This window comes from Rhineura floridana, chromosome 9 (genome assembly GCF_030035675.1).
Source record: "Rhineura floridana isolate rRhiFlo1 chromosome 9, rRhiFlo1.hap2, whole genome shotgun sequence".
NCBI classification, from domain to species: Eukaryota; Metazoa; Chordata; class Lepidosauria; order Squamata; family Rhineuridae; genus Rhineura; species Rhineura floridana.
This window is the reverse complement of record NC_084488.1, coordinates 114242045-114259971: the sequence shown is the minus strand read 5'-3', so window position 1 is coordinate 114259971 and position 17927 is coordinate 114242045. Positions and strand designations below refer to the sequence as shown.

The 17927-nt window shown below is 45.9% G+C and overlaps 1 protein-coding gene across 4 annotated transcripts in view; it reads right to left on the bottom strand.

Moving 5' to 3' along the window:
• SLC4A4 (solute carrier family 4 member 4) overlaps window positions 1–5583 on the bottom strand; it is a 270897-nt gene extending 265314 nt beyond the window's left edge. For all 4 annotated transcript variants that reach the window (XM_061583421.1, XM_061583422.1, XM_061583423.1 and 1 more), the window contains exon 1: window positions 4865–5583. The gene's annotated coding sequence lies outside the window, so the exon portion shown is untranslated. The remainder of the gene's footprint in view (window positions 1–4864) is intronic.
• Between the last annotated feature and the right edge of the window lie 12344 nt (window positions 5584–17927).

Below are 17927 nucleotides of genomic sequence, written 5' to 3'. Positions count from 1 at the left end.
AAAAGCCTTTAGAGTAAATAAGCAAAAAAGAAAACCCTTTAGAATAGCCTTTCCCTACCTTCAGTTGGCTGCAACTGATGAGACTTGTAACCCAAAACATCCACAGAGCTACAGGCTAGAGAAGGCTGATTTAGAGCAAGAGAAGGCACATAGGGAAGGACGTGTCTTTTTCCCACATACATCCACACAGGATGCATGGACAAGATCCGTGCAGCACTTCCCAAGGCAGCCCTGCTGCCTGGCACCTGGAGGGTGAGTTGCAAGCACGGCCTGGCCCACAAAAGTGCCCACCTCTGCCCTTTGCCCAGCCAATGCCGGGACCAACACAACACACACTTCATACACTTCAAGCAGGATCGAGCTTGGTGCCTTGTGCTTGCAATCCATAAACATGTGTCCACCGCTTCCACTCTTTCCCCTGTTTAACCTCCAGGGCTTACAATACCCCATAGAAGCCCATGTTTGCCACAGAGGTGAAAGCTGGCAGCAGTCTGCGAGCTAAGAAGGTAACTCGTATAGAGAGGACAGAGTTCCAGGAGGAGATTTTATCCACGGTTACCATTGAGTTTATATGCTAGCACAGCCTTCTAATTAAGCACTTGCCTGGGAAGAAATAGGCAAGAAGGAATTCGATGCAGGCAAGCGATCCGATCGGCAGAGGACGGATGGAGCGCTCCATCCTTCTTCTGCACTTACTATAAAAATGCCTTCTTTATGTTTATGCCCATTCCCAGTAAAAAAAAATAGCAAGCTCCTAACATTTGTGAGCTTAAATTACAAGGCTGTACTAGCAGCGAAAGTTGATGGAGGTTCTGGCAAAATATATATGCCAGTCGATAGCTATGCTGCCACCACCTCTTAATACCCCTCTTCCCAAACCCTCAACTCTATATCCCCCTGCCCCAGAATCCAATAACTTTCAAGCCCATCACCTCTCCAACCACACTCCGTTGCCTCCTTGCTCAGGTCGTCCACATCTGAGCAGGGATGGACAAGAAATTCAATTCAGTTCGCTTTTAAAGCCAAATTTATCAAATCTGCTCTGTTCAAAACAGCATGAGAACCAAAACACAGCTATCCTTCAAAATTTGCACTTATCTGAATTTTGTGGTGCAGTTGTACAGCTTAGCAATGTTTGCAAACATGCATATATTAGGAGAAAGTGTTTCTTAAAATGAATATGTTAGTGAAAGCATAAGAAAATGCATTACGTTAGGAGAAACTGCTTGCAAAAATGTGTACATTAGTCAAAACTGCATAAAAGGGTATGTTAAAAGGAAAATTCTCATTGAAATGCTGGAGAATTTTCATGAGGATTTTTTTTTAAAAGATCACAAATTGCTACAGAAATGTGGAGAACTGAATTTAAAATTGGAAAAAAACGAGAAAATAAGAGAACCAAAATTGACAGATGCTTCCATCCCTACATCTGAGTAATCCAATTCTGTCCAAGTTGGAATAGATATTCCCAAATTACTCCTACGTCAGGTCCAAACCACAGATTACAAACAGCTGTATGTTACTTTTTCCTGAACTGCAATGTTGTCCCCTACAATCTTGACGTGAGCATTGGTGGGAGGGTGTTTAGCTCTTTTCCATTGAGATGTTTCTCTGCTCAAAATTACACATACCCTAACCAGGGGTGTAGTCGTCCAGGTTCTCAGGGAGTCTTAGTCCCCTTACTTTTTCAGGAGCCAGGTCCCAGCAGGGTCCCTGTGTCTCCAGAATCCTATGAGCCAATCACCATGAGTGTGTTAGCCACTGAGAAGGGTCTTCTGACATGCTTCCTTGTCCTTTCCCGCTGATTGAAGACTCTTTTCAGTAGCTAACACACACCTCTCCTTTCATGCATATTGGCTCTGAGGGATGTCTGTTGTTGTGGAAGAAGGCATTAACAAGGATCTCATTCTCAACCCAGCAGCAAAAAAAATTGGGAGGGCTGTGGCTGTGACTATCATGAAGGGACTGTGTACTTCTGAATTTGCCACTACACTACTGACCATAACCTGATTTTCCCCCATACAGGGAAAATATCCAGATCTTCATTATCTTTTTCCATCATAGAGAAAAGCAGACGGGAGAGGCTTACAGAGAACAAATGGCAGGAGGGAAAAGGTTTACATAGCCTGCCTGCTGCTGGTGCTCAAGACTGCAGCCTCTAGTGGTGGCTTTTCATTAAAAAATAAAAATGCCTGGGGAAAGTTGCACAGTTAGCATGGTCCTCAAATTCCAGTATTTGTCTCCCCGGCTTTTCCCCTGCAGAAATCACAAACTTGAATCCCTCCAGCCCCAAAACCTCATCTCCAAAGGCCAGCTCCAAATATCCCCTTGGCATCTTAACAATTCACACACACGCACTCCCCATTTAGACTGTAAACTCTGTGGGAACAAGGGCTTGTGTTGTGATGACGAAACGATGTAAAGCCCCCTACAAAAGGATGGTGCTATAAATGAAAGACTGCCCCCTCCAAAATCCCCAGGCTTCACTCCCCACAAATTTCTCTGCTCAGCCTCAGCTGGGCTGAGATTCCTACGCCTTTCTGCCATGACTCCCCAGCAGACACTCTGCCCTGCGCCTTCCTCACTGTTTTCCATGTCTAGTATTCCCGTGTTCAAACATACCTCAATCCAATACAACCTACCTGCCAATCACCTAGATCAGAAAACTGCTCTAACCCTCCCCCTTTGTATTACAATACTTCCCTGCTAGTCTATCCATCTTTTCCATCCTGTAGCTTCCCTCTTCCAACCGCAAGAACACAATCCCTCTCCCCATCTCAACTAATCCTGATATCCCACTTACCCTAAACATATCCCTCTGGGCAAACGATCCCTGCAGATCCAGCAATCTTCTGTCATGCCTCTAAGCAAAGAGCCCTTGAAACCCAAGCTCTGCTATTGCTTTCCCAAACTCTTACCCTTGCAAATCTGTTTCCACTCACCTCAAAAAAAACCCTCCTACTGAATCCCCCAGCCTCTCTTCCATAACCCTACCAACTATATCCCACACCATCAAGCCCTGCAGTTTTCTTTGGACAAAATGGAAATGGACTGCCTTCAAGTCGATCCCGACTTATGGCGACCCTATGAATAGGGTTTTCATGGAAAGCGGTATTCAGAGGGGGTTTACCATTGCCTTCCTCTGAGGCTGAGAGGCAGTGACTGGCCCAAGGTCACCCAGTGAGCTTCATGGCTATGTGGGGATTCGAACCCTGGTCTCCCAGGTCATAGTCCAACACTCCACCCACTACACCACACTGGCTCTCTTCTTTGGACAAGCAGCCAAGAAATTCTTCTTGCCCTTTTCACCTGTCTGCCAAATTATCTGACAGTCCTAGGAACCCTCTGTCATATCCCTATACAGCCCCTAAACAACTCCTATAGCCGCCTGTAGTTCCTCTACTGTTCCAAAACCTCACAGTCTTTATTTTTATTTCATTTATTATTAGATTTATATCCCGCCCTTCCTCCCAATAGGAGCCCAGGATTTCCCTCCTCTTCCTCAGGCAACCCCAAAATGTCCCATGCCCAGAGTTTCATTTTAGTCGGAATTCACGAAAGCTTAGCTGTGTACATGCATGTTTCCAGTGCCTGGGTTCAGTCTTATAAGCATGTTAAATAGTAAGAGCACATGAAAAGTGATTTTCTCTTTCAGCTAAGAAACCACAAATGGGAAACGGATTGCCTTCAAGTTGATCTCGACTTATGGTGACCCTATGAATAGGGTTTTCATGATCAGCGGTATTCAGGGGTGGTTTACCATTGCCTTCCTTTGAGACTGAGAGGCAGTGACTGGCCCAAGGTCACCCAGTGAGCTTCATGGCTGTGTGGGAATTCGAACCCTGGTCTCCCAGGTCGTAGTCCAACACTCTAACCACTACACCATACTGGCTCTCAAGAAACCACAATCACATCTGAAAACAAAGAGGACAAGAGCAGCATCTGTGTTGGAATTGCTTTCTAAGACATTTTTAAAGCTTCTTTTTTAAGATGTTTTTAAAGATGTTTTGCAGTCTGTTTTTAAGATGTGTTAAGAGTGTTTTTAGTGTTTTGTGTGCCACCCTGGGCTCCTTCTGGGAGGAAGGGCGGAATATAAAATAAATAAATAAATAAATAAGAAACTCTCAGGCAAGTCTAAGTGTCATCGCCCCCCCCAAACCTCATATTAGAACTCAAGCAGTGACCCTCTGCGCAAACAACTCCACATCCCCATATCCCACCCCCCACACTCTTAATCATCTACCCCCAACACCTAGACAGTAGTGGCTTCCAAATATATGGGACCTGTGTTGAGACGCACTTTGCATATGCTCTGAAGTATACATTCTTATAATTATGACTTCATATATTCTCATTTTTCACTCCAGCTAATTTGTTTAAACAAAAAAAATTATACTTTCTGTCCCCCCCTTCACGCCTATAAATTATTTAAGCCTTGTCAGTTGCTTCGAGCAAAGATTTTTTATTTTAATCCAGGCTATAAATAAAAGGAGGGGGGAACTAACGAGAGTCTCGCGGTTGAGCAAACCGAAGTCAAGTCCTGCCCCCCCCCCCCGTCCCTTTGAGTTGTGGTTAAGAGCGTCAAGCTAGGGGAGACCTAACGTCAACACACACACACACCAAAAAAGAAGAAATGCATTCAGGAAGCTGCCTCGCTGCGTGCTGATCTTGGGCCGGTCACTTTCGCTCACCCTCAACCTACCTCGCAGGGTTGTTGTGCGGATACAACGGGACGGGAGAGAGAAGAGGGAGCGGGAAAGCTCGTAAGCCGCCTGGAGCTCTTTGAAGGGAAAGGCGGGATGCCAACACAGTCAGTCCTTCCACCGGCCACCCCGACCCCCGCCGACCCCCAGCCCGCCCTTACCTCCTGGGGTCTCCTTTGCGTCGCTCCTCCAGCGCGGCGGCCGGTCGGGGCTGCCGGAGCAGCAAGCGAGGCCGGAGAAGACGAAGCAGACGGGCGCCTTACGGGGAAGCAGCCGCGGGGGCACAGGGAAGCGGCGGAGCGCGCGCAGCCACCTTCTCCGCCCGGGTCCTCCTCCTCTCCTTCAGCTCCTTCTGGCGAAGGGCGGCGGGCGGCGCGGCGCAACCCGGCGACGGACGGCACGCGGGAGGGCGGGGGCGCAGAGACGAGCCTGGTCGACTCCGCCGGGCTTGGCGGGGGAGCGCGAGGGCAGGGTGGACCACCGCGGGGACCCCGGCTTTTCTCGCCCTGCTTTGGGCGCGCGAGCGAGGGGCGGCCGCCGACGCCAGCAGCGGCCAAGGGCGGTCAGTCCCCTCGAGGAACAGGCAGGCGAGGGAGCGCGCGCGTGGGTCGCCGCTCGCTCAGTGGCTCCCTTGAAGGCAGGCAGGCAGCCGACCGCTCCCCCTCGCTCGCTCGGGTCCGGTCCGGGGCGGGCAGGCGAGCGCGCGCGCTCACGGAGCGGCCGGCGGAGAAGAGCAAGCGCCCGCCGTGCCAAAGCCTGGGGCTGGGGGTGGGCAGGGTGAGAAGTTTCCCTCCGAAGCAGGAAAAGAGAGCGCAGGCAGGCAGGCAGGCAGGCAGGGATCCGCAGCCGCCAGCGCTGGGAGCTTCCTCGGGTAGCCCGTCCACGATTTAAAGCCGTGACTGGGTTTGCTCGGGGCCGCCCCCTTGCTGTCCCCTCCTCCTCCTCCCCGGATCCCATTCCTTCCCTCCCTCCCTCGCTGGCAGCCCGTGTGCGATCGCCGCCGAGAGGCGTCATAGGGGCCCGGGCCGCCGTCGGAGGAGGAGCCAGTTGGCCAGCCTTCACACGGGCTTTGGGTGTCAGAGTTCTCGCTGTTCCGTGCCGTACTTCGCTTTTCCTAGAGTGCTTTAGAAGCGGCTCCGCTTCGGCCAGGAAGGCTTTGCAGTTGCCCCTGCACGTTTTGCGGGGAATGGAGCCCCATCGACGCCGCGCAGACTTCGCTTCTGGGTCAGCGCCTGTAGGATTGGGCTGGAGAACAGGCTGGCTAAGTTGTGGAGGAGTTTGGATGAGCGCTTTTCTCCTGTTTCACACACAAAAACGTTTAGCCTTTGTTGTTGTTGTTATGTGCCATCAAGTCGATTACCCTATGAATCAGCGACCCCCAAGAGCATCTGTCATGAACCACCCTGTTCAGATCTTGTAATAATAATAATAATAATAATAAATTTAATTTCTTCGTCGCCTATCTGGCCAATGGCCACTCTAGGTGACTTACAAAATTATTAAAATACAATTAATAAAATACAGTAATACAATAAAAACAATAGATCTACAACAACAATATTAAAACTGGGTAGGAGGCATTACAATTATATCGATTAACCCTCCCCGGATACCCTGAAGGCCTGCTGAAAAAGCCAGGTCTTTAAGGCTTTCCGAAATACATTTAGGGAAGAGGCATGCCGGAGATCTTGTGGGAGGGAGTTCCAAAGAGTGGGGGCCGCCACTGAGAATGCCCTCTCTCTTGTACCCGCCAATCTGGCTGTTTTTGTTGGCGGGATTGAGAGAAGGCCCTGTGTGGCCGATCTTGTCGGGCAGCATAATTGGTGGCGTTGAAGGCGCTCCGTGAGATAAACTGGGCCGAAACCATATAGGGATTTAAAGGTCAATACCAACACCTTGAATTGGGCTCGGAAAACAACTGGAAGCCAGTGTAGGTCGAACAACACTGGTGTGATGTGATCTCGGCGGCGACTATTCGTAAGTAGTCGAGCCGCCGCATTTTGTATCAGTTGTAATTTCCGGACCGTTTTCAAGGGTAACCCCACGTAGAGCGCATTACAGTAGTCCAAACGAGAGGTGATCAGGGCGTGTACCACCAGTGGGAGCTGATGAACAGGAAGGTAGGGTTGCAGCCTTCGTATGAGGTGTAGTTGGTACCAGGCTGCCCGGCTCACTGCCGAAATCTGAGCCTCCATGGACAGCCTGGAATCAAGCACAACCCCAAGGCTGCGGACCTGGTCCTTTAGGGGTAAACTCACCCCATTGAACTTCAGGTCAATGTCACCCAACCTTCTCTTGTCCCCCACAAGTAGTACCTCAGTTTTATCAGGGTTCAACTTCATGTCTGTGGCTTCCTATGGAATCAATCCATCTCTTGTTTGGCCTTCCTTTTTTTCGACTCCCTTCTGTTTTTCCCAGCATTATGGTCTTTTCTAGGGAATCATGTCTTCTCATTATGTGTCCAAAGGATGATAATCTCAGTTTCATCATTTTGGCTTCTAGTGACAGTTCTGGTTTAAATTGTTCTAACACCCAATTATTTGTCTTTTTCACAGTCCATGGTATGCGCAAAGCTCTCCACCAACACCACATTTCAAACGAGTTTCTTTTTCTTTTATCCGCTTTTTTTACTGTCCAACTTTCACATGCATACATAGAAATCGGGAATACCATGGTCTGAAAGATCTTGACTTTGGTATTCAGTGATCCATTTTTGCATTTCAGGACCTTTTCAAGTTCTCTCACAGCTGCCCTCCCCAGTCCTAGCCTTCTTCTGATTTCTTGACTATTGTCTCCATTTTGGTTAATGACTGTGCCATTATTATTATTATTATTATTATTGAGAGCCAGTGTGGTGTAGTGGTTAAGGTGTTGGACTACAGCCTAGGAGACCAGGGTTCAAATCCCCACATAACCATGAAGCTCACTGGGTAACCTTGGGCCAGTCACTGCCTCTCAGCCTCATGAAAACCCTATTCATAGGGCCACCAGAAGTCGGAATCGACTTGAAGGCAGTACACAGACATTATTATTACTAATAATAATAATGCATTTATAACCCGTCTTTCCTCCAAGGTGGTATACATGATTCTCCCCCCTCTCCATTTTATCCTCACAACCACCCTGTGAGATAGATTTAGCTGAGAGACAGTCGCCATACACTGAAAGCCTATCTGGCGGACACTGAAAGCACATGACTTCCCCCAAAGAATCCTCAGAACTGTGGTTTCCCCCTCACAGCTACAAATTCCTTAACAAGCTATAGTTCCCAAGAGTCTTGGGGAAAGCTGTGTGCATTGAATGTGCGTTGGATGCTGTGGACTTGCTCAGTGACTGGCCCAAAGTCACTCTGTGAGTTTCATGGCTGAGTGGAGTTTTGAATCCTGGTCTCCCAGATCTTATCCAACACTGGAGCCTGTACACCACACTGGCTTCGTTTAACTTACAGACTCATAGAATAGCAGAGTTGGAAGGGGCCTATAAGGCCATCGAGTCCAACCCGCTGCTCAATGCAGAAATCCACATCAAAGCATTCCCGACAGATGGCTGTCTAGCTGCCTCTTGAAGGCCTCCAGTGTTGGAGAGCCCACCATCTCCCAAGGTAATTGGCTCAATTGTCGTATGGCTCTAACAGGAAGTTTTTCCTGATGTTCAGTCGAAATCTGGCTTCCTGCAACTTGAGCCCATTATTCAATGTCCTGCACTCTGGGACGATCGAGAAGAGATCCCTGTCCTCCTCTGTGCATCAACCTTTCATGTACTTGAAGAGTGCTATCATATCTCCCCTGAGTCTTCTCCAGGCTAAACATACCCAGTTCTTTCAGTCTCTCCTCATAGGGTTTTGTTTCCAGTCCCCTGATCATCCTTGTTGCCCTCCTCTGAACCTGTTCTAGTTTGTCTGCTTCATCCTTTCAAAACAAAAGCTGCACATTCAGGAGAAAACGTCCAGCAGGAGTAGCCACGTTAGGCTGCAATTCATAGGAATGAGTCTTATTGAACTCAATGGGGATGCATCTGCGTAGACACTGTAGGATTGCACTTCACCGACGATGCAGAAAAATTACAACACCTTAAAGACAAACAGATGTATCATGTGGCATCAGGGGCTCTGGGTAGGCATGTGTGCTTCATCAGAGTGCTTGTAGTGTTGTCCTCAGATGGCAGAGATATATACACATATATGGGGGGGAGGGGGAGAGAGAATTTTAAACAGCCCAGCTAAATGGCAATGAAATGTGAAAAGTACAGTCTCTGTGACAATTCAATTCATGCTCACAAGGCAACTGAGCACCGTGACAGCGAAGGAAGAAAGAAGCACAAGCAAAAAATAGCTGCATATTAGGAGTAATTGGTGACAACACCATCATCTTAGCATTGCTAAGAGAAAGTGAGTAGAAAATCACTGCTGAAAAAAAGAGTCTGGTGGCACCTTAAAAAAACTAAACACATCTCTTGTGGCATGAGCATTGCACATCAGAAAAAGTCAGCTCTGGCCCACTAAAGCTTCTGCAATAGAAATGTTCATTTTTAAAGTGCCACCTGATTTTGGTTTTTGGGGGGGGGGTTGCTGCAAGAGACAACACAGTTACCTCTCTGGAATTTACTACTTAGGTGTGACATTTAGTTAGAGCCATATGTGCAAGGCATGGTGCAGAGGTTTTCCTCTTTCACTTCCCCACCCCATGTCTCGCTGAATCTAAAGGAAATGCTTCAGGGCTCTTGCAAAATAAAGGCCTGGTTTTTTTTTCTCCCTGGGCAATATTTGTGTGTGTACAGTATATATACATCCATCCCATGGGGATGCAAGCCAGCATTCAAAAGAGGACCCCCCCTTTGTCCTAAGCCACATGTAGGGGGTTTCTTAGAAACAATTACTTTATATTAGTCTCTACAACATCTTTACAGGGAGGTGCTGGAGGTGTAATGCTGGAAATGCCTCGCTGAGGCATGTTCGTTTTCTCTTTCACTTTTTTTTCCACTCCTGTTTTTCTTTTTCTTTATTTTTGGCTAAATTTGGTATTTAATTTTTTTAAAAAGAACTTTTCTGGCCTGAACGCTTATTTTTTATTTATTTATTTATTTATTTGATTTATATCCCAGCAGGACCCCAGCGCTTGTTTTACACAGTGAATAACCTTTGTTATCAGCAGTTATAAATGGGTCTGTATGCTAGCTACACATGCCAAAGGCCCAAATCCATTTGCTTCTACACAAAACAGAAAAAAAGGAAGAGGGAGCCTCTTGACCTGTGAAGCTGCCCCATACCAAGACAGACAACTGATCTGTCTCTACCAGTTCTGGCCACTCTCAATCTGAGGGCTTTCTTGCCCTGATCCCTGACTTCCTTTCAACACAAGATGCTGGAGACTGAACTTTGGGTTCTGCATACAAAGCATGTGCTGTGCCACTGAGCATACAGCCCTTCCCCATAGCTGTGCCGATAACTTTGCTGAAGTTCTTATCAAGTATATTTTAAAAAATAGCCACAATATGCTCTTAAAATACCCTGCCTTTTTATTTTTCTTTGCAATTTCATCTTGAGTTAAAGCATATTACCCCCACCTACCAGCAGGGCTATCATGCACCCTATAGGTTTTTATTATTATGTAACAAACACTACATAAAAATGAACATTTAAACCAGAGAAGAGAGAGATACAATTCATTGCTTAGACTGCCGTAACATTAACATTGCTTAGAGTGACGGTAACGTCTAGCCTTAAGTTCTGTATTAATATTCCCAGTATCACGTCTGTATGGTTCATGTCTGCAGTGCACAAGTAGGCAGTTACCCTTCAAGACTGGTGACCAAGGCTATCCATAATTTAGTCTTCCACAATTGAAGATAGGGTTTAGAAAGGTGCTCACCAAGATTGCATGTTCCTCTCCAATGGCGAAACACACTCAAAAGTGTGCCAGTCTTTCCAGCTGCTGCTGCCTGCAGAGTTTTGGTGGGCCCCTCAGTGGACCAGAAGGGGCACAGCCACAACACTTACATTTTTGGGAGGTGACTCGCTATTGCTTACCAAGATGAAGAGGGGCAAAGCAACAGGGAGTTTGGCACAGGGCAAACACCAGTGGAACCAACCCTGTGTTCCTGTTGGTGCATTTGTACCACCTTGACCTCCCTACCACCTCCACCTCCCCCTTCACCTCCCAGTCAGCAACAGCGACCCAACTGCCAGGAAGCTAATGTAGTGGGCAAGTCCCACCTTGTGAGCTGCTTCTGCAGTGTACTGTGTGTTATCTGCTACTCTGAATTGTCTGTCCTCTCCTCATCCATACTGAGGCGGGGCGCCCAGGAGAATTATTAAGCACAGTAAAGAAAAGAATAATCTGGATTTATTTGTTTGTGTAGAGAAGTTGTAGCCTGCGGTTTATTAAAAAAAAAAAAATCCCACAGCACAATACTGTACAATAAAACTAATAATAACATTAGCAACCATCATCACATACAACAAATCAACAAGTCTCAGTTAGGTTAGGTTAATCGCATATATGAATTGCTTCCACAACAAAAAGTTCTGAAGTGACTTACAAGAAGAATAAAATACAGTAACGAACATGCAAAAACATATTCAAAACAAAATTAACAGAAGAATATTGTATCACTGATGCCTGGAAGAAACCAAAACTTACTTGCTTGGCACCAAAACTATGATAAAGTTGGCACCAGGTGGGTCTACCTGAGGAGAGCATTGCATAGACAGGGAGCTACTATAGATAAGGTCCCTCCTCTTAGAATCATAGAATAGTAGAGTTAGAAGGGGCCTATAAGGCCATCTTGTCTCCACGCTTGGTGATGGCATGCAGAGAAGGGCCTTGGATGACTGTCTCAGGGTCTGGGTGGATTCATATGAGGAACGTCAAGGTAGCAGTAGCCCAGTTTGCAGGATCCCAATCTAAACAAGATTGCTTCTGTACAGCCCACAATCCGGGCCAACAATATTTAAGTATTATTATGCCTCCTGAAGATTTTAGTATATGATGTCCAAGTGTTTAGGGGATTTGTCCGCACCTGATACAGCAAGAGGGTCTCCAAGTGGAAAGTGGCCTTCACTAAAATGATTTAGGCAGCTGTACAAAGGGACTGGACAGCGTCCCTGACCTTCATCCCTGACTTTGCTTATTACATCGGGGTTGAGTTAGTTGGATGTTGAAATGCCTAATCTGTGCAGCCACCACATGCTTCTTCGCTTGTATTAAGAGGCAGCAGGAAAGATCAGCTTCCTGCATTTTGCAAAATACAGCTTTTTGTTTTCCTTGCAATGCACCAGTCTCTGTGCCCGGCTGTTCTCCTATTTCCATCCATTTTACTAGTTTTGTGCTGGCTCCCAGGTCTTCATGCTGATACACTTTAACTGCTCAATATTACTTTGAGTTTTAATTGTCATTTTATTGTTGTTTTGGCTGTTTGTTTTCTATGTTGTCTTGGAAACAATTATTTTTCAAGGCAGGCTGTAAGTAAATTAAATATATACATGCATACAATCCACCTGTCTTGTGTTTCTTTTCTATTTTCTGGTTGTTTTGTATTTTCATTTGGGGAGGTTCAAAATGGGATTTTTTTTAATCTTGAGAAGGGTCCCTGTGGCACAAAATTGAGCGCCTGTTGCGTATAGCTATGGAAAACACAACAGCACTGCCACAGTTTCCCTGTCCATGTGTACGGTAGAATCATAGAATAGTAGAGTTGGAAGGGGCCTATAAGGCCATCAGGTCCAACCCCCTGCTCAATGCAGGAATCCAACTTCAAACATGCCCAGCAGGTGGCTGTCCAGCTGCCTCTTGAATATCTCCAGTGTGAGCCCACCACCTCTATAAGTGATTGGTTCCATTGGTTAGAAAGTTTTTCCTGATGTTCAGCTGAAATACAGCTTCCTGTAACTTGAGCCCATTATTCCGTGTCCTGCACTCTGGGACGATCGGGAAGAGATCCTGTCCCTCCTCTGTGTGGCAACCTTTCAAGCACTTGAAAAGTGCTATCATACCCCTCTCAGTCTCCTCCGGGTTAAACATGCCCACTTCTTTTAGTCTCTCCTCATAGGGCTTGGTTTCTAGTCCCCTGATCATCCTTGTTGCCCTCCTCTGTACCTGTTCCAGTTTGTCTGCATCCTTCTTAAAGTGCGGTGTCCAAAACTGGATGCAGTACTCAAGATGAGGCCTAACCAGTGCCAAATAGAGGGGAACCAATAGGTAGGTTGATGCTTCGTCAGTAAGAGCTAATGTTTTCTTAATATCAGAATTTCTCTGGGTTACATCACTTACATTTCCCCAAGACACAGGAGAATCCATGGGGAAGGGGTACCTCAACGGTAGAGCATCCGTCTTCCCTGCAGAAGGTCCCAGGTTCAATGCTTAGCATCTCCAGGTAGGGCTAAGAATGTCCCCTGTCTGAAACCCTGGAGAGCTGCCACCAGTCCATGTAGACCAGTGCTCTTCAACTTTTGGTCCCCAGATGTTCTTGGACTACAACTCCCATGATCCCTTGGCTAAGCTGGCTGGGGATGATGGGAGTTGTAGTCCAAGAACATCTGGGGACCCAAGGTTGAAGAACAGTGGTGCAGACAATACTGAGCTACGTGGGCCAATGGTCTGACACAGTCTAAGTCAGTTTGTATGTTTTTGATTGAGATATGTAATGCAGGAAGCACAATTCACTGGAGAAATCTCCTCTGTTAGCCCTATTATGGGAGTTGTTCAAGAGTACACAGTGCCTCCCATTCCCTTAATGAGGCTTGCAAAGCAATCATGCTCAGGGTTTGCTCAGGGACGGAAAGATCTGTCAGTTTCAGTTCTCTGTTTCTAATTTTTCCAGTCTTAAATTCCAATCTCTGCAGCAATTTACGATTTTAAAAAAAAATCCTTGCGAAAATTCTCCAGCATTTTAGTACAAATTTCTCCTAATAAACACATATTTGTAGGGAGTTTTGACTACCATACACATTTTTGAAAACCATTCCTCATTGTGCAATGCATTTTTACATGTTATTCTCACTTATATATTCATTTTTATGTACACTTTCCCCTAACGTATGCATTTTTGTAAATATCGTTTGGTTGGCGAGCTGCATTCCATATGTGCGAATTTTGTAGGATGGCCGTGTTTCGGCTCTCATATTGTTTCCAAAAGTGCGAATTTGATAAATTCCTCCTGAAATGCAAGCTGAATCAAAATTCTCACCCATTCGATCCCTGAATTGAAATTCTCACCCACCAGTATGACAGATCTCCCCTTCCCTAGTTATAAGAACCCCACCTCTGTGAGACTGCTGAAGTAAAGCATTTACATTTCTCTTTCCTCCTACTCTGTAAACACAATAGCCTGCTGGATGTTTGAATGTACAGAAAAAGTGAAACTCAGCATCACTCTTTTTTTTTTATAGATCATTATTGTTGATAGGTGGGGGTTTTATACCAATATACATCTCACCATCACTGGCAAATCTAATTTTCAACAGTGCCTCTGACAAAGTGGCCTTGAGTCCATGAAAGGTTATGCCATGATAATGTATTAGTCTTTCAGATGCCACAAGAGTCTGCATTGTTTTTGCTGCAAGACACTGGCAGAGTGATCCAGACTATAGGAAGGCAGTGTAATTTACACCGGGGAACATTATGCTGGTCTCACTTACCCCTGTTCCAAACTCTGTTCAGAAACTGGGCTACTGCCTTCTGAGGCAGAGGGGGCCTGGCAGAGGGGGAAAATGGAAAAGGACTGCCTTGAAGTTGATCCCACCTTATGGTGACCCTATGAATAGGATTTTCGTGGTAAGCAGTATTCAGAGGGGGGCTCCCATTCCCTTCCTCTGAGGCTGAGAGGCAGTGACTGGCCCAAGGTCACCCAGTGAGCTTCATGGCTGGGTGGGGATTCGAACCCTGGCCTCCCAGGTCGTAGTCCAACACCTTAACCACTACACCACACTGGCTCTCAGCAGAGGGAAAGCCAGCCTTTAAAATAGGGTTTGACTTAACACCAACCTTTTTATTATGATTATTATTAGTTTATTTATACCCCGGCTTTTGGCCAAAGGCCCTCAAGGCGGCTTACAAAAAACACAAATATAAAATACAATATAAAAATCCATCAATAAAACAATACAATCTGCAAAAGTTAAATAATAATACACATAATAGCTCTTAATGGTGGCTTCATCCATGGTACAATTAACTGCAGTCTCCTCAAAGCCAACTGAATTGCATTTGCAACCAGGTCTATAGTTTTGTATGTTTGTTGTTGGGAGGGGCCTTCGAGCTAGGATGGAAGACTTAACACCAGTGCTAAGGCAGGATGAGGGACTTTGGCCAGCATAGCCCCACTGGAGCCCAGGCTCAGCCAGAAAGCAACTTATTCCAAACTCTGCTCATCCCAGTGGATCTTGGGTTTGGATTGCTCCCTAACATGGCTATCGCTCTGGATTTTTTTTTTTTTTAAAGCCAGTCTCCTTTTCTATCTATAGAAAATACTCCGGCTGGGACACCAGTAGGAACAGAGTTATCATGCCGGCTTTACAAACAGAAATGAAACAGCAGCTATCCAATGGTGGCACCAAGCACCTGTTCCTGCATTGTATTCAATGACAGAAGTCTGGATTGCACCCATGTGTGCTCCTGCCTTGATGGGATTATCTGAAAGCATCCCTTTCAAAGGCTGCAGTCAGATCACCCAAGATGCTTTGTTGGTGCACTTAAACCAATCGCCAGCCAGCAGCAGCTCGGCTTGGTGTGTGCGGTCAGGTTGGCCCTGGGAGATGTGATCATACCTTGCAGAGAAACCTCATAGTTAAATCAGAACTGTAGGTGTTAAATTACAATAATGCAGCTAGGAAGATAGCATTGTTAGGGCAGCTGGCTGGCTACTCTTTTGTTAAGCAAGTAGCTGGTTGATGATCTAGGATGGTCGGCTGAAGTTTCATCAGTGGGAGTAACTGTTTGCCAGCCATTCTCCTGATAACTGGAAATCTCTCTATATTTTTGAATGAGACACCTATCAGAGTTTGGAGATAGCGGTGCCCTTAGGTAATTTCACAGTCTGGACTTAAGGAACTTACAATGTGTTATACTGCAATAACTTTGACATGTGTTCACCTGTCAGCGCTGCATTTGGCAGCCCCTTCTGTTTGTTCTGCTGACTGGGGCCGTGAACCTCTGCCCCAGAGTCCTGCCTTGACAACCCCACTGTCTGGAGAAGGGGACATTCCTTCAGTTGTGAGGAGGGAGCAGTTGTCTGCAGGTATGTGAGAGAGAAACTGCAGTTTTGTGGATGGAAAAGTTGCCACTGACAGGCAGCTGTGACCCTCAGGGCCTCCCTTTTCAGATACTCAGGTGGTGTATTGTGGCATAAGGTTTCATGGGCCAGAACTCGCATAATCAGAGCATGAAGTAGTCACCTAAAGCACTAGTAGATATATATACCGAGTACAAAGAGAAGGGAGGGGGAAATGAGGCTAAGTGAACAAGTGACGTCAGAGATAGTACTGGGTGTGTCCAAGAACTATGCAGAAGACAAACAGATAATGTGTCCAATCAATGTTAGTTTTTAATATGCCACAAGGCACAGTGTAAAACCTATCTAACATATACCACAACCCAAGATTTTACTGGGATCCTTATAGTTGCATACTTGGAATAGCAGTTAATCCAGGCCAGGCACTGCTTTGCAGATGGTTGTTAGTTGTTGTTCATATATTATTGTGCTGTGCCAAAATCTGTCTTCCACTTTCTCAAAGGTTTCTTCCTCTGTGAAAGAAGCTTCCATTTCCACCCCTCATTCTCAGGGAGCTTGAGCATTTATTTAGAGTTAGCCACTGATAGGATCCCAGGAAAATCTTGGGTTCGTATATATGAGCTAGTCTTTACATTGGTACATTGGGCAAACTTATGTTATTGTTATGAAGTGACCAAGTGTGTCTGCTATTTTCTGTCCAATAAATATAGGCCCAGCACTCTGCAGCCTCCCTGACAGCCCGCAATTCCTGATCTGAAGAAGCCTTCAGGATATCTTCCCCAGAGAAAGCTGCAGAGCCCGGACCACTAGTGAGATGATCTGTAGACTGTAGAGTGTTTCACAAACACACCTTGGGCAGCAGAAAAGTAAGCACTGCAAAAACCCTGCACCCCATGAGAATTGCACGAAAATTTTCTCTCTCCTTTGATAATTTTTGAATGCAATTTCTTTTCTCATTAATTGGGGGGAGGGGTAAATGCGGGATAATTTTCAGCACATCATATGTGTGTGTACATATATATATAAAATTGTGATTAACAAAACAAAGTTTTAATTTCTGATGCAAAAAAATTCAGCTTCCGCCTTTGTTGGAAACGGAAATGTTTTGCCACTGAAATTAAATTTGCTTTGTTAATCAAAATATCATATATATTATTTTAGTGATTAACTGAATAACAAATGGGATCCAGAGCAGCTTGTGTGAAGTGCTGTTTGATGCTTTTGAAGAATAAACAGGTATCTTTCTATCAATCCACACAAACAAATGTGCTGTGCTGAAAATTTTGCTTGCATCGTTCCCCACCCATTCTCCCCCATCAATGAGACAAGAAATTGCAATTCAGTGGCATATATACATATTGTGCTTTCAACCAAAAAGGATCCCAAGGCGGTTGTAATGAAATTCCAATGTACAGATGCTGATAAGCTCCTGTTCCTTCAAGCTGCACAGAATTGGGAGGAAATGTTCCCTGGGAATGAAGGTTATTCCTTGAGTGCCTGGCGCAGTTTGTTCCCAAAATGCCCAAGACTGGTTGCTGACCAAGACAAGATACAGCATGAGACAAACAAAGAGCCTAACCCAGTGCTGTAACTACCACATTCCTCAATGTCTGCCATATGTTGCATAGGGACTGAAATATTTTCTCCCTTTTTGTTTCCTCCATATTGGGGCTTTCTTCATTCATGCCGTGTGCTCTGTGTAAATCACTAACCTCATGTCCAGAGATTCCATAGTCCCAAGTGCCATTCAAAGGTTTGCCCAAAACATGTTGGTGTGGACAGAGCACTGGAAGATATAAACCAGGTAGGAGGAACTTGTGGTCCTCCAGATTTTGCGGAACTGCAACTCCCATCAGGCCCAGCCAGCATGGCCAATGGCCAGGGATAATAGCGAGTTGTAGTTCAGGAACATCTGGGGGACTGCACACCTGATGTAAATACACAAAAAGAGCATTACTTTCTAATGTCGGGTGAAGCCCTGACTGTCGTTCCACTTCC